Source organism: Corythoichthys intestinalis, chromosome 19 (assembly GCF_030265065.1).
Source record: "Corythoichthys intestinalis isolate RoL2023-P3 chromosome 19, ASM3026506v1, whole genome shotgun sequence".
Classification (NCBI taxonomy): domain Eukaryota; kingdom Metazoa; phylum Chordata; class Actinopteri; order Syngnathiformes; family Syngnathidae; genus Corythoichthys; species Corythoichthys intestinalis.
This window is the reverse complement of record NC_080413.1, coordinates 10156386-10181516: the sequence shown is the minus strand read 5'-3', so window position 1 is coordinate 10181516 and position 25131 is coordinate 10156386. Positions and strand designations below refer to the sequence as shown.

Below are 25131 nucleotides of genomic sequence, written 5' to 3'. Positions count from 1 at the left end.
TAACGTAAGTAAATAGTCCTTTATTTAAATAAAGTTTGTAGTGTTTACCTTGCAATAGCTGTATTTGCGGCCATTTTTAACACAAAGTTGCAATTTCTGATGGGGTTGAAAATTTGACAGAACACCGGGCACATGAAGATGGCAATAAACCTAGTATAGTGCTCTCCAAGCGGTCCATTTAATTCAGGAGCGGAAAATATGAAAAAAAAAAAGCTTTTTGCTGTCATAGGCACTTTAATGTGGTCATGTAAAAGGTTATTGTACAGTATCATTATAACAACAGTTCATATAAAAAAATAAAAATCAAAAATATGCAGTTACTCACAATGTTCGTCATTTCTTGTGTTTTCTTTTCACTGGATATTTTTTTACTTGTACTTGAGCAGATTTTTCGGATTAGTACTTTTACTTGAGTAATATTATTTTGAAGTAGCGCTACTCTTATTTCAGTAAAAATTTTGGCTACTCTACCGACCTCTGATAGTAATATGAAATACTTACAGAGGCGTCGCGTCCCATTAGGCAAACCAGGCAATTGCTTAGGGCCCCCAGCCAGCAGGGGCCCCCAGAGGGCCAATGGATTTAGCACACACAGCTTTACTGCACTATTGCAGCGTCAAGTGTAGGGAGTGTTTCAATACAATTGGAATCGTTTGGCGGATTATCTAACAATTCTGTTATCAATTCCAATCAGCACTAACCATGTCACATACATTGTACATGTTTAAGGAAGTCCAATCAGCTAGTAATACCACATGATTGTTTAAAGACTCAAAAAGTACTCTCTAGAAAGTTCTTGCCGAGTTTTTTTATATTGATTTTCACAGGCCACCTCATTATTCATGTGACTACTTAAAGAAATGGTAATTTTCCCAAAAAAGTCTATTAATGGGTCTATCATATTCCTCGTCGAATACTCTATAAGAAAAATATAACATATATGCATCTAAAATAATCCTAAACAATTTTATTAGCAAATTTAATGCTCATTTCGGTCGGTAGTCCACCAATCAGTGTTTTTTACAGAATAATTTGAATTTGGTGGGTCGTACGGCCAATCTGACTACTGATTTTACACATCCACTGGTGGTATTTATGTGTTGCTACTCTTTCTTCTATTGCTCCAAGTCCAGCTGTCCCCCTTACTTGCACACGCTCGAAGGGCCCCATGTTGCTTGTTGCCTGGGGCCCCCGGGGACCCTTGCTACGCCTCTGAGTACTTATCTGAAAATTAAAAGTTGTAAAACTAAAAAGAACATGAAAATATTCTAGAAAATGTCTTAAAGTTGCTGAAAAATCATGAAAACTGATCTTGAAAGTTTCTGTATCATTCTATTTAATAATTCATAATTTGTCAGGTCGTTTTTGCAACAAGTTCCTTTTTCTTTCTGGAATGAAGCCGTATTCTCCCAGCCAGCTTCTCCCTGCAATCACCCCCTCGGGTAGGATTTTGCCAGAAGGCACTTTTGTCCTTTTTTTCCTGCACAATCATCACAACCGAGTCACGAAAAATACGACTTCATCCCGAAAGCCACCATCCGTCCCCCGCGTTCTCCTTATTAAGTCTTACACTTTTAACACTTGGAGAAATTTTGCCGGGAAACTGTCATCGCCGATATTCTGGCAATGGCAGATTCTGGTACTCCGGCACATTTACAATCTTTGAGAATAAAAAAATATTCACCCTCATTTTTTTTTTTTCCCGCCCTGTCAAACTGAAGCTGCCAAATGCCTCTTATTTGCATTGTAGCATTGTCGTTTCCCAGGAAAAAGAAAAAAAACCCAAGAGGGATTGCTTGAGTCTGTGTTTTTATTCCTGCGTAGGTGTTGGAATATGTGCACCAAAAAAAAAAAAAGTGTGGGTTGTCAGTCTTAAGCTAGGAGTAAGACGTGTGTGCGGCGAGCGATGCTTTATTCACGATCTTCTCGGAGCTGAATGTGGAATTTGTTCCTGATCCCGGAAAGACTCAAGTTAAGACGAGCTCGGGGAGCTCCACGCTGCACTCTGACACAAGCCAGGCGTCACGTTCGTACCGACACTGCTTTGGCTTTTTACACCAAAATGGCATTTCTACACCACACTGACGTGTTTTTACAACACGGTGATGTATTTTGACACCATATTTTTACACCGCCATGTTACACCATGATGATATTTTTAAAGCAACACTATGTAACTTTTCAACCTTTATAATATGTTTTATTAACATTTGTGATGATATTTCGACTGACAACTACCGTAATTTCCCGAATATAACGCGCACTTTTTCCCCCCAAAATCAACTTGTAAAATCATGGTGGGCATTATAAACGGGTACATGGATGGAGACAGAAATATATACTGTATATATTACACATATATATATATATATATATATATATATAAAAACCGATTTTTTTTTTTTTTATTGACACGGCCACGTTGTGTTGAAGAACCGTCAACATTTTGTTTCGGTAATACTTCACTCTAATCGGCCGAATGATTTTGTCTGTGCTAAATTCTTTTTTCACTCTTCATAAAGCACAGAATTTAGTTTCTTGAACTCATTTGAGTCAACTTTTATTGCAGCTCCGCAACTCGGACCATAACAAACGTAAGCACACAGACTTCCTGTGTCCGTCAACTATATCTGTCCCTCGGGAAACTCAAACCCAAATAACAATAGTTCCTATTGTTACTGCCGTGTCGACAGCGATGAGCTCTTACGGATTTCCGACTTACGTTCTCACTTTCATTTTACCATATCAATCCATGGAAGAAACATTTATTCATCATGATGAAACGAGCAAGTTATACAGCAGCCTTTAAAAGAAAAGTCACATCTGTTTTGTTTTCTCCTAGATTCTGGTAAGTTGGTGAAGTTGTCAAATCATATTATTAGGGCTGTCAAACGATTACAATTTTTAATCGAGTTAATTACAGCTTAAAAATTAATTAATCGTAATTAATCGCAATTAATCACAATTCAAACCAACTATAAAATATGCCATATTTTTCTGTAAATTATATATATATTCTGTAAAATAAATTGTTGGAATGGAAAGATAAGACACAAGATGGATATATATATTCAACATACAGTTACTCACTCCGAAGCGTCTACTTTTTCCAAAGCTAGACAGCTAGTGAACGACGCCTTAATAGTTAGACTTCTTCCTTTTTCATCTGATTTATTAATAAAATGACCTCAAACCATTGTCCTCTTTAGACCGTCGTAAAACTACAAAATAAAAGTACACAAGCATTGCATTAGCAACAATGTTAGCTTAGCACGCTATACAGGGTCACTAAACATAAACAAAAAGCGTCTCATACAAAAAATATAACATTTTGCTTACTAACATAATATGTACATTCTTTACAACAACCATACTTACGGACAAATCTTGTCCAAGGATCATATAAGCACAACATTATCAGCCCGAGACGTCGTGCAGCCATAATGAACTGGCAAGAAAACAATAAACCATGTCGCAAAGCGACCACAAGAGTTCACTGTTGGACAGCACAAAAAGCCTTGCTGTAAAACCAAAAGGCAGAATACTGTCTGAGCGGGACATGTGCGTTAATTGCGTCAAATATTTTAACGTGATTAATTAAAAAAATTAATTACCGCGCGTTAACGCGATAATTTTGACAGCTCTACATATTATTACCGTAAATATTGTCAGTTTATGTTAATGTTTTGAACTACCAATGTGCTATGCTTGTGCTGTGTTTCACCAGTTAGTAAAATGACATTTCTGTATCTGTACACCAGAGGTTGCGCTAGACTTTTTCGTTGTCTGTCATTTTGACTGACAGGGTCATAAAAATCTGGTCATAATCTATTTTTACCCGTCACTTAAATTTTTGCAATGTTGATAATGACATATTCAATAGTATTTAGTTTTCATTCGTCTTTAATTAATATTCTGTCCGAACAAGCTTAACAGAGAATCCACACCGCGCCATCACACATCAAGCAGCTGTGCGTTAGTAGCGCCTAGCTTGCCTTGAACATGGCTTTTTAGGAAGGGTCGGACTTGACAAGTGATTAAAAAAAAAAAAAAAAAGGGGGTTTGAGGATAAGCCTGAGAATGATCGGTTTTCTCTCTGCTCCATATAAGCAATATTTCAACATTGCTTACACGGCCGAGAGTCGGGGCAAACTGCTCGTATGTGTGTGTGACATGCACGAACAGTGCGTGCATGCAATCGATCCATATACTCTGAATATAAACCTGTACAGGGATTATTTATGCCTGTTATTTGTGTCCTCTTTTTAAAAAGCAAAATATGATATCCCTGGAATGACGGATGTCAGCCAGCATGTGTGATTGTATGGTCATTTGTTTTGATGCTTCTGCGCATGCGGGTCGTCTTGCTCAGCGCATGTGGGACTGCAGATATGACAAAAAATCGGATTCGTGCATTAAGACCTGTAGTATGAACGTAGCCATAGGCTTGTTGCTGTTAAAAAGAGGACACAAATAACAGGCATATATAATCCCCGTTTAGGCTTATATTCAAAGTATATGGATCGATAGCATGCACGCACTGTTCGTGCATGTCACACACACATACGGGCAGTTTGCCCCGACTCTCGGCCTTGTAAGCAATGTTGAAATATTGCTTACATGGAGCAGAGAGAAAACTGATCATTCTCAGGCTTATCCTCAAACCTATTATTATTTTTTTATGACTGTTGTCAAGTCCGACCCTTCCTAAAAAGCCGTGTTCAAGGCAAGCTAGGCGCTAATAACGCACTGCTGCATCGCTACCGTACCGTCTCTCGCTTTTTGATGACGTAATTGCTGCATTAAATCCGATTTGCGGGACTGGAAAGTACAGACCGCCGCGACAGTCTGGAAAAATGTGGCCCAGACCAGATTTAGACCACATACGAAAGTGACCCAGATCGGATTTGAAATGGTCCCGTTCTATGCGACTTGTCACGTTCAGACCGTCAAGTTAATGCCTCACTCGAGTCGGAAAAACACGGAAAAATCGTATTCGTGCATTAAGACCTGTAGTATGAACGTAGCCTTAGTTCGGACGCTCAGTTGCCTTGACATTTTTCCGAGTAAGGCCAACGACGTCATGCATCAAGAGAGACAATAGCTAATTGATATGCTCACTCGCCACCCTGTGGTCTGGGGTGTGAATTGCAACCTGTCAAAATGACGGATGGACTTCAGTTTTTTCCCTCACCGTTTTAAAAAACCGGTCAACGACGGAAAATATTCGGTTAACGCGACCCCTGCAGTGTACACAAGCTCTGTTTTCTTGTATGCTTCTATTTATTGGTGCTAAAATTAGGGTGCATGTTATACCTGGGTACAATAATTTTCCCTAGATTTTACAAGTAAATTTGGGGTGCGTGTTATACACGGGTGCGCCTTATATTCGTGAAATTACAGTACTCTCCGATACCGATGACATCATTTTAGTGCCGTATCGGTTGTTTTTATGTATGCAGTGACGTACCACCTTATCATTTTTACACCACAATGTAATTTCTCACGCTCAAGTCGTATTTCTATTTCGCCATTTATGTGTTTTTATGCCAGTGTTGCATTTTAACACCAAGGTGGAATGTTTTTACACTGTGGCGTCATGTTTTTACAACACATTGTCATTTATACACCACAGTTGCATGTTATTAGACTGTTATGTGGTGTTTTTATACTAGAGTGTCATGTTTTTCCATGACCATGACATGTTTTAAAACCGCCATCTTTTTAATTTTTAAAATTTTTTTAAATTTTAAAATGTTATATTTTTACACCCCAATGTTTTTAATTTATGCTATCACTACCTTGTCATAGATGTATGCCATGTTTTCAGTTTTTCCCAAAAATGTAGTGTTTACAATGGCAGTCTTGTGTTCTTACACCCTCTGGCAATTTTTGATTTGATGGCAAATTATTCTGTTTTTTACATGTTCGTGTAGTTTTTAAATGCCAATGTCATTTTTATAATAACACACTGTGATTGATGCTTTAACTCCGGAATTCCTTTCAAATGTAGTCCTTGGTTTGTGTCATTGATACGCTATCTCGTCCATCTTTGCTAGCATTGTGACTTCCTCTTGAAACTCCTCACAGGAACCTTTGTAGTCATAGCTCTGGTTTTTCCATACAACTTTATATCTTTTATTCATTTTTTGCTTTAGTGTCCAGTCCCCAAGAGCTTTCCGACTATTGTAGCCGCACGCCTCCGGTTTGACCTTTTTCCCGCCGCCGAATTACCCGACACGTCGCGCTAATGTTCTCTCGGGATGTTGGCGTCCGTCGGCGTTATTGATAGCTTCCGCCGGTCCCGGCAGAGTCGTTTATCTGTTCTCCAGATTGCGGCGATTGCGCTAATCCATCTCCAGATGCAGATTGTACTTCATTTCAGCAAAAGAGGTTCCTCGTTTTCATCATTTAGAGGCCAACACGCACGGGGAAATCGACACTGGCGTTCGGATTTGTAATCGTTAACGTCGTCAAGTCATAAAGCTTTGTTTTTTTCCGCAGGTGCGCCACGGAAATATGCGCCGGATGTAATTTGTCTGGGATGAGCATCCCCGTCATCCACCATAGACCGAAGGTAAGACATTGAAAAATGGATCGTGCTAAAGATGCTAAAGCTAAGTCCAGTATTCTTGTGGATTAGTTGAAAAAAAGACTTTTTCTGCTGCGCATGTAAGCAGTCATGCTACAGAATTGGGAATGATATTTGACTCAATGTTTCTGAGCGTTAAGGTCAAGTTGACTCCTGTAATTCCCTTTTTTTTGAAGGCTCGTAAATCGGTTTGTAAAGGGTAGTAAATCCCATTTCTCCCACAGCATCTTGTGCTGCTCTGTGATCATTTATTCATATCCGTGTTCTGCTTCAGTGGAAAAAAAGGGCCCCATTGATGGGAATTACATAGATAGATGGCGCCATTTATTCCGCTTGACGTGCTGTGAAATGAGTCTGTCTTTGTTTTCCGACAAACGTCGCGGGGACAAATGGGGTGGGAGTCTGTTGCACCAGTGATCCCCAGGCTGGAAAGGGTGATCTCAGGTCACTGGGAAATGGGAAGTCAGGTGCAGTTGGTGCTGATGAGAAAGAGTTGAATCAACGAACAACATGAGATGAAAAGTCATTGAATTTTTTTTTCCAAACACCCAAACACGTTGATAATTTGTGTGATTTATCGTGATACCAAGAATCGAGAATTCGTTTTTAGGGCTGCAGCTATCGAATGTTTTAGTAATCGGGTATTCGACTGAAATTCTATCGATTAATCGAGTAATCGGATAAAACATTTTTTTTAGGTAAAGAGCAATTATAAATATTAGAGGCGTGCAAAATTTCCGATTCTTAGATTATTTGCGATTCGGCCGTGGAAGATTCGAGAACGATTCACAAATATCCAAATTCCGATTATTGAATTATACCAGGTAAAGTGGAAATAAAACGCATTCAGCGCGGTCTTCAGGACGCAATGAGGAACAGACTGAGAGTAAATATCATGTGCAGTTAATGCCGCTAGGTAAAAAAAACAATAATACCTGACTACGGCCGTCAGCCGCTACAAACAGCGGCCAGTTGCTAGTTGCTACAAACATACGGCAACATACGGCTATGGTAGATATCATATATATCTAGACTAGATGTGAAATGACAGACTTTCCCGCACTAGTAAACAGGCGCCATCTTAAAGCAGTAGACTTCTCTAGAAGGCTCTGTTGTAGAGAACCTAATTACTTTTTATCTAAAATACTCCTAAATCGGCAAAATAAATAAATAAATAAAACAATAAATAATATACTCAAATCCCCATTCTGTATCAACAGCTTTAAACTACATTCAATTAATTTAATGTTGTGAATCAACCGTTAAAGTCGTTAAAATTGCTCCTGTTATTCCATAATTTCCCTTTTGTCTACTTTCGACATGTGAAAGTTTTAAAACTATTTTAAAGATAGATTCAAGTCAATAATTTACCGATTTAGGAGTATTTTAGATAAAAAAGTTAATTAGGTTCTCTACAACAGCCTAGCAGGGAAGTCTACTGCTTTAAGATGGCGGCCGTTTACTAACGCCCGCTTCTAGCTTTCAGTACATGTGCTGCTAACGCCACCGAGTCTAATTGCATCTAGTCCTATATAAATATGATATCTACCGACATTGTAAATTTTCTTCAAATTAACAATGAACATAAATTATTTTTTATGTTATGCTTGTCTTTTTCTGAAGACTTTTAAATGTCAAGATCCTCAACAGTCGTTTTTACTAGAGTTGTCCAATAATAACGGCCAGTCGATAATATCAATCGATAAATGCGTTTAAAAATAATATCGGTATCGGTTTTGCACAATTATGCATGCTGGCTTATAAATTAATGTACAGCCTGCAGCCTTTGTGCATTGTGATCTCAAGATGTCTCCAAACTAAGATGTTTAGGATTTTTTAAACTGAGAGACAGACCCTAATCACTCATGGTGCACAAAAAAAAGAGAACAATATATGAAAAATAATGAATTTTAAATTCATGACATATAACTACTGCAGCACCACAGACAAATAGTCACTAAGAAAAGTAATAAAAACACACAATTATAATTAAAAATATATGTAAAAGGAGTAAAGGAATTATTGCATTGGCATGTCCTATGATTCCCTGCCTGTATATGTAATGCTTTCCTCACCCCATAGTGCCTCATTGGGAAAACAAGTGTAAACGCGATTTATTTGTGAATTATTCTTTTTATTTAACTACAGACATTTTCGCTCATTTCATTTGATTTTTATCTATATGGGACATTATTTTGGCACTTTTTCTATAACTTTAAGTTGTTTTCTTATTTTTCACAGAATATTTATTGATCTGGAAAACCTTGGAAGTTGTTACATTTATCATTGTTAAAGCATCTAGTGGGGTATCACAATACAGTTAGCAATAATAGTTTTTGTCCACGACCGCATATATCGGTATCGGATTTTGGAGTTGGACATCATCAGGATGTCAGTTATCGATTAAAAAGTCATTATCGGATAACAAACATTATTATACTGCGTATATACAATTACATTTACATTTTGAGTTGATAATTTTGTTTGTTTATGTAGAATGGATTTAATTAGGATATATCTGTATTGCGGATTTGACTTATTGCGTAGGTTGTCTAGAAGATAACCCCCAGGATTGAGAGGGGAGTAGTGATTTACTGCGGACATGTACCTGCTCGAGGCCTCCACAAACATTCTATTTTAAGTAAATAGTAAGAATTCTCCCCATTTTTGTCCAGTTGTGAGCCAAGATGGTGGATATACAGTAGCTAAGATTCACGATCAAGCGAGCACATTGTTCTTGTTGACGCTCTGTCCATGCTCAAAGGTTCTTGAAATTGAGATAAAACAATACGTGTACACACTAAAAGGTTAAAAGCAACTCGGCGGCAACGTTGACAGACACAATTCGTTTCTTTTACAACACACCTTGGATGGTAACGCTCGTGATCACCCTGGCGCGCGCTGTTTATTCGAGGACCCCAGACGGCGAGGCGCAGCTGTCAGGCCGCATCATTCTCAGCGCTTACCTGGCGTAATGACGGATGGCGAGCCTCCGCGGTGAGAAGGAGCGGGCACAAACCGCGGATGAAACACTGCAGGGCACCATGGGAGATGTGGCCTTCTTTGGTCCTGCTGAGCTGTGCAGTAAATTACAGTTAGCGATGGGAGGCGGCTTTGTGCCACTTCTCAGCTAACTTTTATGCTGGGAAAATGTTACACAGTTACATACGTGCAAATAAAATGTATTTTGGAGTTTTCAGTGAGCCTGTGTTATTGTTTTCAATAAAAAAAAATTAGGGAGTCAATTTATCTGCAAGATAGTTGACTATAACTTGTTTTTCTTATAATAAAACCCCATGAACATTAGGAAAAAAATCCAGAAAAAAAAACTTTGCCTCAAAAGTATTTTTTTTTTTCGTTTTAAACTTTTTTCCAACGTGACAGAGACAAACAAACTAAAAAATAAAGCCACTTAAAAAATTTCGTGTTGTTGTTTTTTCTAGCAATTTCTTTGAACTTTTCCTCATATGAATTTAAAATCGATAAAATACTTAACAAAAACATACAATATATCTCTATATAATACCGTATATTATAATATATCTTAAGAATTTAAGAATTTTATGGATGAACTTACTCTTAAAAATGGATTTTTCTTTTACCTAAACATTTGACTGAATGGTAATTTTTACTTCAGAAAATACTTTATACCATCTAGCAACTTGCTGAGATTCACATATGAAAGATGAGTACATTTTAACAGACAATTGCACGAGTCACTATTATCCGAGTCATGAGGTTATGTCGAGTCACGAGGTTGTGTTGAGTCACGAGGTTATGTCGAGTCACGAGGTTATGTCGAGTCGAGACACGAGGTTATGTCGAGTCACGAGGATATGTCGAGTGAAGTCACGATGTTATGTCGAGTGGAGTCACGATATGTCGAGTGGAGTCACGAGGTTGTGTCGAGTTGAGTCACGAGGTTATGTCGAGTCACGAGGTTGTCGAGTCACGAGGTTGTCGAGTCACGAGGTTATGTCGAGTGGAGTCACGAGGATATGTCGAGTGGAGTCACGAGGATATGTCGAGTGGAGTCACGAGGATATGTCGAGTGGAGTCACGAGGATATGTCGAGTGGAGTCACGAGGATATGTCGAGTGGAGTGACGAGGATATGTCGAGTGGAGTGACGAGGATATTTTGAGTCTAGTCACGATGTTATGTCGAGTGGAGTCGCGAGGTCATGTCAAGCGAAGTCGTGAGGTCATGTCGAGCGGAGTCACGATATGTCGAGCGGAGTCACGATATGTCGAGTGGAGTCACGATATGTCGAGTGGAGTCACAATGTTATGTCGAGTGGAGTCACAATGTTATGTCGAGTGGAGTCACGAGGTTATGTCGAGTCACGAGGTTGTCGAGTGGAGTCACGAGATCATGTCGAGCGAAGTCGCGAGGTCATGTCGAGCGGAGTCACGATATGTCGAGTGGAGTCACGATATGTCGAGTGGAGTCACAATGTTATGTTGAGTGGAGTCACAATGTTATGTCGAGTTGAGTCACGAGGTTGTTTCGAGTTGAGTCACGAGGTTGTTTCGAGTTGAGTCACGAGGTTGTGTCGAGTTGAGTCACGAGGTTGTGTCGAGTTGAGTCACGAGGTTATGTCGAGTCACGAGGATATGTCGAGTGGAGTCACGAGGATATGTCGAGTGGAGTCACGAGGTTGTGTCGAGTTGAGTCACGAGGTTATGTCGAGTCACGAGGTTATGTCGAGTGGAGTCACGAGGATATGTCGAGTGGAGTCACGAGGATATGTCGAGTGGAGTCACGAGGATATGTCGAGTAGAGTCACGAGGATATGTCGAATGGAGTCACGAGGATATTTTGAGTCTAGTCACGATGTTATGTTTAGGTTATGTCGAGTGGAGTCGCGAGGTCATGTCGAGCGAAGTCGCGAGGTCATGTCGAGCGAAGTCGCGAGGTCATGTCGAGCGGAGTCACGATATGTCGAGTGGAGTCACGATATGTCGAGTGGAGTCACAATGTTATGTCGAGCTGAGTCACGAGGTTGTGTCGAGTTGAGTCACGAGGTTATGTCGAGTCACGAGGTTATGTCGAGTTGAGTCACGAGGTTATGTCGAGTCACGAGGATATGTTGAGTGGAGTCACGAAGATAAGTCGAGTTGAGTCACGAGGTCATGTCGAGCGGAGTCGCGAGGTCATGTCGAGCGGAGTCGCGAGGTCATGTCGAGCCGGGTCGCGAGGTCATGTCGAGCGGCGTCGAGCCCAGTCACAAGGTTGTAAAGACAAGTCGAACAAGTCAAAGGTTGTTGAGTCGGGTCACAAGTTTTTCAAGCCAGCTTTGCGAGTCTCGAGTTGTCTCGAGTTATTGCCTGACAAGTAGTCGAGTCATGGACCCTCCCAGCTCAAGCGTGTCAAGTCAGTCTGCCTTTTTTTTCTCGTTCAAATCCGATTCGAGTTACAAGTCATCAAATTTGTGACTCGAGTCGACTCGAGTCAGAGTCCCTGTGACTCAAGTCCAATCGTCTGCATTTTTAACCAACACAATTAACTCAACATGCAGTATGCGCTAAATTAATACGCCATACTACACAGCTGAATAATAATATGTGAGGTAGGCTAAATTGGGCATGTGATAATCTGTGATTAATGTTATACGACATGAAAAAAATGTCTGATTAATGTAATAATGCCTTAACACATGAATCACTTGATAATGTGTAAAATGCTCTGGTTGTTACAGCACAAAAGCGGTTTCTGATGTTTTTTACAGCACAAGGTAACCAATACGTTAGAAACAGCCCTTCTTTCAGCTCACATTAGAAAGTGAGAGGGTACAAGTGAGCAAAAAAATCTCCCTCATAACTTGCTGACAAAGCAAAATTGTAGATACGGCCTACGTAGGGGGTTTGGGGTGGTGGTAATGAGCTGACCCTTGAACTTACTGCAAGGTGTGCTATCATGATGAGGTGTGTGGAAGGTCAGATTTTTCTCACCAGAGCCTCTCTCATCCATTATCGTCTCCCCTGCCGAAATGAAGATGTGCAATGCTAGGAAGGTGGGAGGGAGTTGGAAGGGGGGGGCGCGTGGTTAAGCGTGGAATCGTGAGAAGCCGACACACACACTCCGCACGGCGGGGGGTTCCGACGTTTCCAAGGCCGCTGAGGCTAATAATGCGCGCAAATGGCCACTTTTTTTACCGCGTGCTAGGCATCACGGATGATTTACAACGCTGCTTTAAGGTATCCCGCCTGCAGTTTGTGGACGGCTGTCTCGCAAGAGCAGCAGCAAGTGACAGCTGCTCGAGGCCACAATGCATATGGCATATATTACAAAGCGCGTCTTCCTTTGTTAGTATGTCTGGGTCTGGTCAATTTAGCCGGCTACTGTGGATCACAACTGCCGGCTCCATTTCGGGGGAAAAAAGTGGAATTAATGGAAAAAGTGACGATAGGTTTTGCCTCCTTGTCCTGTCCTGAACCCTGCGCTTCACTGGTTGGTTTTATGAGGGTTTAATGCTTTTAAGGGGGAAGAATAAGGGCCTCTTTATCATTTCGTGTATCGGGGCAAATTTGGTCTTAACTCACCTGACTGGTCTTTTGGTTATCGTGAGACATCTCCCAGGTGAACAGCAACATTTTGGTCATATGAGTGGATTTACATCAAAACATGTCTAAAAAGCTTGAAACATAGGCTTGTTTAAAGTACTTTTTTTCTTATGCTTCTATTTGTTTTTTTAAAAAACAATTTTCATGTTTTTGTGTCCCACAATTATTATCACACTCTCCCAGCGTCCATGAGAATGAAAACAGCAAATCTGAGACTGAAGCACTGGACAACCGGATGTCCGGCTTGTATCAGGGAGAAGGGGGGGGGGGGGGGGGGGTACATCTGTAAATTAACTCTGGTCCCCTTTTTTGGCTTTATGCAACTTTCACGTGTCACCAATTCTGCCCTTTTTGGTAATTGGCGGTGTTTTCAACTCCTCGCCGTAGTGAGGAGTAAACCGGCGATTCACTTGGCTCGTTGTCATCGGTTCGTCCGATTTCCGCCTCAGAAAGGCGGCGGCGTGCATAAAAACACCGAGAGGCGTCGGATGGCTCTTTATGGATACTTTTATTGACCAAAACAAAAACGTAGGAGATGCCACCACTGAACTCCGCGCTACCTGCGCACTTTCCCAACTCACCGATCTCACTCCCTCTCTCGGGGGTGTTAGTAACAACCGCTTGCATCGCGAGCGCCCGCCATTCTAAACTTTATCCACATGTAATTTTTCTTTTTGACCCGTCATTACCCGTCGACGGTATGTTTTGCCCGTCGACGCATTTACGTCATCAATGACGTCGACAACGTCGACTAGCATTTTCATTAAAGATACACGATAATATCGATCACCGATAATTATCGGCCGATAATGGCAATTATGACGTCACACAGATAATCCAGATAATAAAAAAATTCAACTGATAATGCAATCCGATAATTATATACTTGATTTAGCCTCCAAATGTGCGCAACCGAAGAATTCAGCACGGCGCCTCCTCAACCCCTCCCCTCTCTGAAGCCCCTGAGGGAGGAGGGGTTGAGGAGGCGGAGTTACACGACAAGAAATAGTTGGAATATTATGGCGGCTGTTACTAAAAAAACGACGCTCTCGCCATCTGCGAAACATGTACCGCAGAAGTTCCACGAGGCGAAAAGAAAGCGTCCTCATTCAAAACCACTAACCCAGCAGCCATTTAAAACTGCATCACAAAGATTTTTGGAACGAATACGAGGCTGCTGCTAGCGGGAATGCTAAAGCTAGTGTAAAGACAAGTTAAACTACAGGGCTTGTGACGATACAGAGTCTGGCTGTTTGGGAATGCAGCCCAAGGCGGGTGGTAAATTCGCATCCAAGGCTAAACACCGGCACGACTGGAGACCGATAGTCGGCAAGTAGCCGTCTTCCGACGGAGCCCGCCGCTCTGGCCGGTCCGGCAGGCTGCCGCCTCGCCGTAGGCGGAGCGAGCCGAGCTCGGTTCCCCGGCTTCGGGACCTCTGGCGAACACCCCGGTTTCTCGAGTGTTCCCCCACGGCGTGCGAGCAGAGCCAGGACCCGAATATGCTGCGGCGAACCGGCCGGGGTGGGCGGATTATCCGGTACGAACGTAGCTGCCGCGGCCGAGACGAGACACGATTTTTTTTTTTTTTTTTTACCGAAATGACCCGAAAACCAAAGCCCAGGATAAAAAAATAATGCAGTTTATACGACCACCATTCCTCATGAAAAACATGCCAATCACATCATTTTTTTGACAACGGTCATTTGGACAAGTGATGTCCAGTAGGCTAGCTTATCATGACGGCACAGTGGTTAGATGATAATTTAAACATGGAGAAAACGAAGTCAGCCAGTCAATAATGCGTTCAGTATGTAAAATTACGAGCGGTCAGATGACTCTGTAACGCTGCCTTTATTTTCGGCTTAACAAAACTCAGGCACAAAACAACAGGCACGCGGATGCGAGCTCCAACTCTGTCCAAATAGTACTGCCGTGTATCAGTTTAGCTGCTGTAAAGCAAATGTCGTGAGTGCCGCAAATGTAAACAAAGCGCTGCAGAATGGGTACGTGACATCTCGCTCTTTGGAGTTAATCATTTTCCAGTGTGCAACAAAGCATATAATATTAGCAATCACTTTTCAAATTATTTAACTTATTTGTCTGCTCAATTACAGTCACAATAGATAATCAAAACTTGTTGGCACTTATTAACACTTATCAATTTAAATATGCACATTCCTGTTGTAATGAAATAACAATAATATTCTGTAGCCACAAATATTATTCAAAATCTTTCCTTCTTCCAAGTTTTTTTTTTTTTTTTTTTTTAGGATTAAGTATAATAATGTATTGCTTAAAATAAGGCTGTTAAGATTATTTTCAGCTAGCTATTTTTCTTCCAAGAAATCTGAGAGAAATACACTTGAAGCGCTGGCAGATAATTTCACTTATTTCCAATAGATTTACACTTAAAACTGACTAGTTTTAAGGAGGTGTGTTTTGCAGTGTATTAATGTTATATATGTTAGGAATGGCTTACTTTTAAAGGCATTTTTGTGCAACTTAGGTATTTACTCTGTAAGTAATTGTTGCCAAAAGTTTACCATTACCCAATGTCAGACAATCTGTCATTATTTCGATGTTGTAATTGACGACTTGTTCATATTTTATGTTGACAAAAAGGGCAATAAATTATATTTTTGCAAAGTAATAATTTCTTTTGTGTATACTTTAAAATTTTACATAAATCTTTTAATAGAATTATCGGCTTGACATTATCGGTTATCGGTTGGAATGAGCAGGAAATTATCGGTTATCGGTATCGGTTGAAAAATGTATTATCGTGCATCACTAATTTTCATACCAAGGTATACCTTGAAACCGGTAATCGGCACATGTCTAGTTTAATGATGTGGGAATAAGGACAAAAAGACCATATGTTTGTTCTCAACTTTATTAATGCAAGTTATGTACACTGCATAAAGAAAAAGTTAATCTTAAGATACACAAATTTATAAAATATTCATCACACATTGGTTAGAAGATGTCTGTGGCCATAGTTTTATAATATATGTACATAATGTATGTCAGAACTGTGGGCTTCTTTGATTGTTGGACTGGCATCTGAGTCCCACCATGCTAACCGCTACAAAGCCTCAAGGCCTACTCAATGCTGTTTTAGCGAAAGCCAAAAGATCAACTATTTCGGGTCATTAAGTGTTTTCTTGGGTGATTTCTTCGCACAAAGCAACTGTAGGCAGCGAGAGATTTTTGTGTAGGGATCATTGTTGTTCTTGCTGTGTCTGCGTCTCTATCCCTGTCAACTTTTTAGCCCTCGTCTTAGCGCATCAGAGAAGCTTGAAAATTTTATAACACAGCAGATATTAACGGATCAGGGTAACATGGCAGGCAAACAAATACTGAATACGTCTATAGCGCTTCCAGCAATAACATACTGCTGTACAACTGAGTAGAACAGAATGTTTTGTCTTTTATTCGCGATTGGCTAAATGCTATATGCTAAGTGGCTTATTGACAAAGCCGAGCCAAATTTTGTTTGTTTGTCGTGTAACATAAGAACAATGTAAAGCGCTGCTTTGTCAGAGATTTCCACACTAAAAGACATGTTTTTTAAGTGTCTTAGAGCCAAATTTCAGCCACACGGCTTAAATCAACAAGGCGACACAACGCCTCTCGCATTCATAACGACTTCATTAGAAGAAAAGCGCCAGCTGGTTTTTCACTGAACACCATCGAGTCTTTTGAAAACCTTTTTTTCATTCTTTGTTGCGGTTTGTTTGGGCTTTGAAAGCCGCCGCCGCAAATATGAAACGCCCGACATCTCTTTGTTGGGTATTTTTTTTTTTTGTTTTCGCGTCCAAGGTTCCCTTTAAAGCGAGAGAACGAGTCAGACGCTAAGTTGTATTCATCCGTTGTTGTCGGTGTCACGTTGAACACTCCAAATCCCCGAAAATCATTTTCTCATCTCGCGTGTCCGTCACGTCAGCAGCAGTCTTATTTAAGACTTTCGACCTACTATTGATTTTCATACCGGGTGTCTTCATCCCTAGAGGTTGTTGAGGGTCTTTAGCAGGTATTTGTTTCAGGTCCTTGGGCTTGAGCTGTCGGAGTTGATGTCATCTTAGCAGGTAATTATGCGCGTGACCTTGTTCTTTCCTTCTTCCTTTTAATAGATCAGCTTCGTTCTGTCACTGTTAATGACTGACATATAGTCTTGCCAATATTAAAATTGGAGAGTTGCTTGGTGTGTAGCTGTGATGTTTTTGCCAGCCCTTTTAATTTTCGTCTTTTGAAGGATAATACTTATTAGTCTTAGTCATGCTTAGGCCTGTCGCGATACCAAATTTTAGTAGGCGATATACAGTCATGTGAAAAAATTAGGACACCCCATTAAATATTCAGTTCTTTATCTAGAAATGTTCACATATCAATGTCTGATCTTGTTTTTCTTTATCTCTGGAAAAGAAAGTGATTTAATTGCAGGTAAACAACAAAAAAATAGCATTGTTTTACTCCTCAAACCAAATATATCAACAAAAATGCAAATTCTAACTGAGGAAAAAGTTAGGACACCCTACCCCCTAATACGTAGCTAGTGTTACCCTCTTTGGCTGAAATAACTTCAGTAAGACGCTTTTTTGTAGCCATCTACCAGTCTTTGACATCGGTCTGAAGAACGTTTGACCCACTCCTCAACGCAAAATACTTTCAGCTGTGAGATGTTTGAGGGGTTTCTTGCATGTACAGCCCGTTTCTAGTCACCCACAGCATCCATTTAGACTGGGAACGTACGTTCATTCGAAATAGGGCTGCAGCTATCGATTATTTTAGTGGTCGATTAATCGATGAACTATTTAGTTCGAATAATCGTGTAATTGGATAAGGAACGTAAAAAAATTAACGTACCTGAGCTGAAACTCACACGGTATAAATATATTTTTAAAAAAAAATAGAGGATCGATGCACAACAAAAGAAAAATTGGCTAACTTACATAGCAAAACTCCGCTAGCTGAATTGCGATGAAATGCTAACGCTTTTTTTTACAGTGCTTTTAACAAATGGCTCAGACACATATTCCCACAAAAAATGGCTAAATATACATTTAACTAAATTAGGAATGCATTCAAAAAATCATTAGCTCAAACAAACGCTTATGTTGGTCTTAACAGGGAGCAGATGGATTCAGCCATGTGAAATGAGGTCGACTAGAGGGCCGTGTATCCACCCATATCAATAAAAATAAATGCAAACAGTTTCAAAACCATATCAACGCCACTTTAATTAAACGAATACTCGAAGCAGCAAAATTTAATTTGAACCTTTATTTCTATTTATTTATTTTTTTAACCTGTCCTGTTCAGCTGTTTGACACCGAGAATGGAAGTCTAAGTGCCCGGATAGTCTGAACAGTTTTAATGTTTCACATTGAGTCTGAGATACTCCCATTGTGATCATTCAAAATACCTCATTTATTATGACAAAGCAGCGAACAGGAAAGGGTTATGGGGGGACAGAAGAAAAGAAACACGAGAAGAAAGAAAGGAAACACAAACACAAACAACAACGAGAAATACATTGAACGTCTGGACTAGCTACTAATATGTTGGTGCTATCTTTAGCTATATGTATTTCCGGTTAACACCATGTTGGGGCCTGTTGACCAGTGAAAGAGGGGCATAGGGGTGGGTTTGTCTATAAACTAAGTGATTGAAAGGGGTAGAGTGTACACAAATCAGTTCTGTGATCTAGAACCCAGTAATCGTGTGAAGCCTTTGTGAGTGTAAGCTTGTTGGCGACCGACCCTACCCCGCCCCATCGCCAATCCCGGCATCGGGACCCCCCCACCCGAGCGCGCCTTATCACATCCCGCCGCACGCGAGCCCCACCAGGCGCGCAACAGCCATGCAGACGAGCAGAGACGCCACGCGGGTGCCAACCCAGGGCCTCGGCTCCCAGCCAGCCAGGGGAGGGAGGGCGGTGTTCCGCGCAGCCCATCCCTCAACCGGCCCTCAGGGATGGCAAGAGGGGATGCACCACCAACCCCACATCCACCCCCACCCGCCCACCCGGCCCGCCAGCCACAGCCGCAGCCCTCCAACCGGCATGGCACGCCACAGGACCTCCAGTGGCCCACCAAGCCCAGGGCAGGGCAGGGTCCCCCGCCGGAGCAGGCAACACCCAGCCGATACACCGGCGCCCAGCCAGCGACCCGCGACGGAGCACAGGGGGGGATACCCAGTCAGAGAAGAGAGGGGAAGGCGGAGGCGGGAGAACGCCGACGGAGTCTCGACCTCCCCCCACTTCCGCCGCCAGCAGCCCAGGCAGAGGGGAGGCCCCAGGAGCCACGCAATAGGGAAAAAATGTGGGACCCACCTTCCACCCTTTTACTGTGGCTGTCAGGTTCCCGGCTGGCAGCCATTACCCAGCACTGTGAGGGGAGGGTAGTGCTCTGTATGCATTAAAATAGGAGAGCTTGGCTTGGGGCAGTGGGACCGCAGCATGGAATTTCTACCCAGCCGCCCGTCCCACCACCCTCTACCGGAGCTCTCCTGTGGAGAATGATGTGTGTGGTGTGTTAAAAAAAGGTGCAGGGATGGCGGGGCCAGTCTTGAGGAGGTAACCGTGAGGCACCTCCCCCTCAACAGGTCCCAACTATCCCATAACCTTGGTGTGTGATGCATCAAAAACAGGGGGAGCTGGGCCGGGACTGTATGGCCCCGTCCCAACTCTCCCCGGAGAAATGTATGAGTATGTAAGTGCCAGCGTGAAAGATATTTACAGTGCCGAAGTGAGAAGTGCGTGAGTTAAGAGGCAGGCTCCCGCGGGCGTGGCCCCGTCCACCGGAACCACCGGGCGCAGGGCGGGAGAAGCGCCAGGGCCCCGATCAACCCCCGCCCGAGCACCCACCCTGCACCCCAAGCAGGCGCTATGCCAAGAGCCGGAGACCAGGGGGCGTCCACCCCACCGGCAGGCGACAGCAAGCACTACCCATGGCCCCGTGGGCCCCAAGAGGCCTTTTTATTTAATCTCTTTTTCTAATCGCGCAGTCATTCTGTCTGATTATCGGGGCATTTACAGGTCACTTGCTGATCATTTACAGGTCATTTCCTGTTGAGTTTGAGTCACTGCCTATTCATTTGGGTGATTCCCAGGTCACTTCCTGTTCTGTAACTCAATATAAACAGGAAGTGACCCATAAAATACCCCCCAAATCAACAGGAAGTGACTAAAAATCAACAGGCAATTGACCTTAAATGGCCCAAAATTACCTCATTGCCTGGCATTGGCTGCCACTGACGGCCATAGACGTTCAATCAAGTGGGAGGGATGGCAGCGAATGAACGAATGTTCATTCGCTGCCACCCTCCCATTTCGAATGGATTGAACGTCTACAAGTGATAACCTCATTCCAATTCACAGCAGAAGCTTGTTTTTCTATTTATTAGTTGTTTTTAGAATACCCTAGAATGATTTCCGGACCAATGTATCGATAATCGTTGTAACGCCATATCGTTAAATCATTGTTATCGTGAGCTTTGTATCGCGTATCGTATCGTGAGGGAACAAGAGGTTCCCACTCCTAATCCTCATCGTAGACGAAAACAACACTGGTGAGTAGACTCTCAAAAGTGGAAAAAGAGGTCATCTGGTCACCAGGAGTTTTTCAGTTCTTACCAAACCCTAGCCTCCTTACACATGTGTTAGCATTCTTTCCTCACGTTGGACTTTAATGGCCTTCTACACATACAGCACAGTTACGCACGTGTGCACGCACATCTATATAAATGTTTTATGTTATTTTCTACCACTATGCACATGCACGACCAGCCATTGTTTGAGTTCTTCGAAACAAAGCACACATTTTCCTCATGAACGGTTTTAGCTGTGATGTATAATTGCGATGATCCGTTCAGGCTAATTACTGGTTACGTGGCTATATGGACAGTGCATACAAGTGTCGTTAATCGAAAAAAGGTTTGTAGCTTTATGGATGCAAAGAACGCAGATGTTAAACCAAACCTATAGGTGCTCGTAAACTGCATTCCTACACGGTGGCGGGCTCAATTTCAACACACTGCGCCTGCTGGAAAAGACTGTAGTTTTATAATCGTGTTGGAAACTTAAGGAAAGTGCGTACATTTTGTCCTCCTATTTTTCAGACCTGCAACACATTCGTTATTAAAGCATTTGAGAAATTCTGACCAAAACCAGATTGTAGGATAATCATAGAGACAATTTCGAATGAACATTGACTGAAGAGCACATAATTGTAGAGTCTCGGAGGACATCACCATCTTTGTGATGATAATACACACTTAGCAGGAAAACAGTACATTGTTTTCAATTAAATAAACTCACCTGGATGCCACGAACTGTGCGTAAAAAGTTTTCCAAGAGTTTAAGATGACAGTACGCTAAATTCTAATGCTAACGCGAACACTATGCTAATGCTACAAGTTACATTTAGTGTGTGATGATCACTCAGCACAGAGCTTTAAAGACTAAAGCAACATGGCATATCTAGCCAGGATAAGAAAACAGAACCTGACATGTTTCACAAAAGGAGCCTGGACTGGGCACACACTTAAGCCTGTTTGTGAGGTTCGGGGTGAGGCGCAGCACGTCACATGAGTGACACAATCAAACACTGCTAAAATGAGTGCTAAATACACATACGATAAGAGAATATCACATATGGCGAACTTATGGCAGAAACTATGGCGAATTTTTGTCTCGTGAGACGACAACTTGCATCCGTCTCGTTATGTTTTCGTCTCCCAAGACATGTTTTTAGTTCGTGTATCATCACGTCCTGGTCATTAAAAAAATTGTTCGATGACGAAATTTTTTCGTTATCGTCATCGTTGACGAAAACAACACTTATGTATTGTACACTTTATTTACATCTACGTCTATGTACACTTACACGTATTATATGAGAGAGTGAGCGAATGAATATACAGTCCAGTACATATTATCCATATTATTCGTACATTATTTTATGTGTGTTATTTACCATATTTTCCATACTATAAGTCACACTTTTTTCGTAATTTGACTGGGTCCGCGACTCAAGTGCGGCATATATATGTTTTTTTCCCCACTATCCCACATTCCCTGCTATCTTGTGTGTTTTAGGCTATAGTTATCTGAAAAACTGTTAATACGTTACGTTAACAGAGGCCTATTTAGCCTGTTGTTCTCCAATTTACTATTATCACTTTAAAGTGTAATGTTTGTTCTTGGTTTTTGATCAATTAAAAAATTGACCCTCAAAACGCAATTTATACTCCAGTGCAGAGGTGCAACAATTTATATATATATATAATATTGATAGCCAATTAAACGTTTAGGACCTTTTTCACCTTAAAGTTGTCTAAATTCTTCAAATTATAACATATATAAAACTTCTCAATTGTAAATATTATCAGATTTCTTTATCATATTTTTGTTAAGTCAAAGTAGGACATGAACAAAAAAGTCTGCTTTTTCTTTGGAAAACAACTATTCACATTTTTGCCAATTTTCGGACATTTTACTGCCTAAACTAGCTTATTAATGAGGCTGCAATAATTAATTAATTCAATGGATTGATAAATTAGTTGCCAATAGGCCTGTACCTATCAATGATTTTAATCGTCAATTGATTGATGAACTAGTTGGTTCGAATAATTGAGTAATCGGATAAGGAACATAAAAAATTAAAATACCTGAGCTGAGGCTCAAACAGTATTAAAAAATAGATAAATAAATAAATAAATGAGGATCTAAGTACAGCAAAAGAACAATTAGCTAACTTGCATATCAAAAGTCCACTAGCTTAAATGCTATAAAATGCTAACTTTTTCTTTTTTCTTTTATTTTTTTTATTTTTACAATGCTCTTAACAAATAGTTCAAACACATAATCGGACAATAAATATGAACTAAATTATGAATACATTAAAAAAAGATTAGCTCAAACAAAAACTTAGCTTATGTTGGTCTTAACAGGGAGCAGCTGGTATCAGCCATGTGAAATGAGGTATGTCCTATTCACTGTTGCGTCTGGAGGGCAGTGTATCCACCCAAATCAATAAATCTGAATGCAAACACTTTCATAACAAACCATTACAACGCCACTTTAATTGAACGAATACTCGAACCAGGAAAATTTAATTTTAATCATTTTTCTAATCGAATTACTCGATTAATCGTTGCAGCACTAGTTGACAACGAATTTGATCATCGATACAGTTGTATACTACAGTTAAGTCAGGAAGCTGTAATAAAATATTATTTTTGAAGAATATACTCATCCATTTTGTCTTCATTGCTACTTACAACATGCTAAAAACAAATTCAAGTTAAATTGTGAAGGTAATTGAAATAAATGACATTTATCCAACTAATCGATTTATCATTTAATTAATTGTCCAATTCATCGATTATGAAAATATTCGTTCTTTGCAGCCCTACTCCAGTGCGACTTTTGTATATTTACTTTTCATTGCTCATTTTTTGGCTGGTGCGACTTATAGTCCGAAAAATATGGTATAATTGTTATTGTATTTGCATGTTTCAAATTGTTCTCAGATTTTCTCATGATGATTTTTCACTTTAAGCTGTTGTTTTTGTTCCCCATTAATACAGCTATTAATGAGGAATCACTTTACATGCTTTTATTTTGAAGGTCTGACTTTTGAAAGGCTGTTACACATGTGTCACAAAATCAGTCTATTGTATGACAGACGTTTTTTTCCCTCCTGGTTCTTGTGCCCCTTGAAAGATTTTTTTGGTTTGTTTGTTTGTATGTTTTATTCAACATTGTCATGCTTGCATCTTCCAGCTGAATGCAATCACAACAAGAGCGTAGCAGCGGTGGCATCAATGCATGCTGGGATTCAAGCCGTCAGCTTTGAGAGGCCTTTTAAACACAGTTATAATGTGTAGTGTTGTTTCGACGACAATTCCCATGATTCTTTTTTCTCGTTACACTCATGTAACTGAGGCAATAATAAAAACAACTCCACGTTTTCTTGCTTTAAAGACGGCCGCGGTGAATTAGAAGTAAAGGTTGTGCTTAAGTTGCACTTTTAGCTCTAAGTAGAGGGCATATATATTAGGGCTGGGCGATATGGCCTTAAGTACGTATCACGATAAATTGAGCAGATTTACCTCGATAACGATAAATGACGATAAATTCGCCCAAGCGGACTATTATATAATTTGAAACTTTGGATCAATGCATGGAACACAAATTAACCGTTTCTCGTTAAATTTATTTACCAGCTGTCAATTTAACAATTGCACATGCAGTCTAAACATGAAGTAATACAAAAAATCTTGTAAACAATAAGAATTCTAGTGTGAACATTTATAACAACTTGTATGACTTGAAAAAAGTACAACATTATAAAAAATCAATATGATGACTGAGCAAACATGTCATTCTAACACAAATGACTTGCAGCTTTAACAGTACACTTCAGACAACTTATTGGTAATGGCTGCTGTGACATCATTATTCAACACAAGTGTTTACGTCAAGGTTTCAGGTTTTTTTTTCCCGAAACATTTTTTAATACATGCACCCCCCCACACACAGACACAACCAGATTAAAGCTGTATTGCTCTGATGCCAATGAAACATTTAAGGTTTTATGATGGTAGAATAAAGCAAACACACACAGAAAAATAGCTGTGGCCAATAAACTGTCATATTATATATAGGCTCCACTGTTGGATTATACTTTATGCTGAGTGCTTTACCATCATGAAAGTTTTCAGAGAAATCACACAGAGATACCAAATAACGCGACATAATGATTGCTAAATGAAGTCCGTGCCCAGTCCACTCATTATTTTCAGCCGTTTCGACAAGGTTAGAGCCGCTATCCGACTCCATCACGTTCGTTTTTACCGTTAGCCGCTAGCGTTAGCCTGTGGCTTGGCTACCAGAAGAAAGCACTGAAAGCATCCTCTCCTGAAATTGTGAGAACCAGGGAGGACAGCGGGTGAAAGCCCGTCTGGA

The 25131-nt window shown here is 40.8% G+C and overlaps 1 protein-coding gene across 2 annotated transcripts in view; it reads left to right on the top strand.

Moving 5' to 3' along the window:
- The window catches only part of LOC130907439 (kelch-like protein 29), a 501705-nt gene that overhangs the window by 27830 nt on the left and 448744 nt on the right, over positions 1–25131 (top strand). For both annotated transcript variants that reach the window (XM_057822529.1, XM_057822530.1), the window contains exon 2: positions 6505–6577. The gene's annotated coding sequence lies outside the window, so the exon portion shown is untranslated. The remainder of the gene's footprint in view (positions 1–6504; positions 6578–25131) is intronic.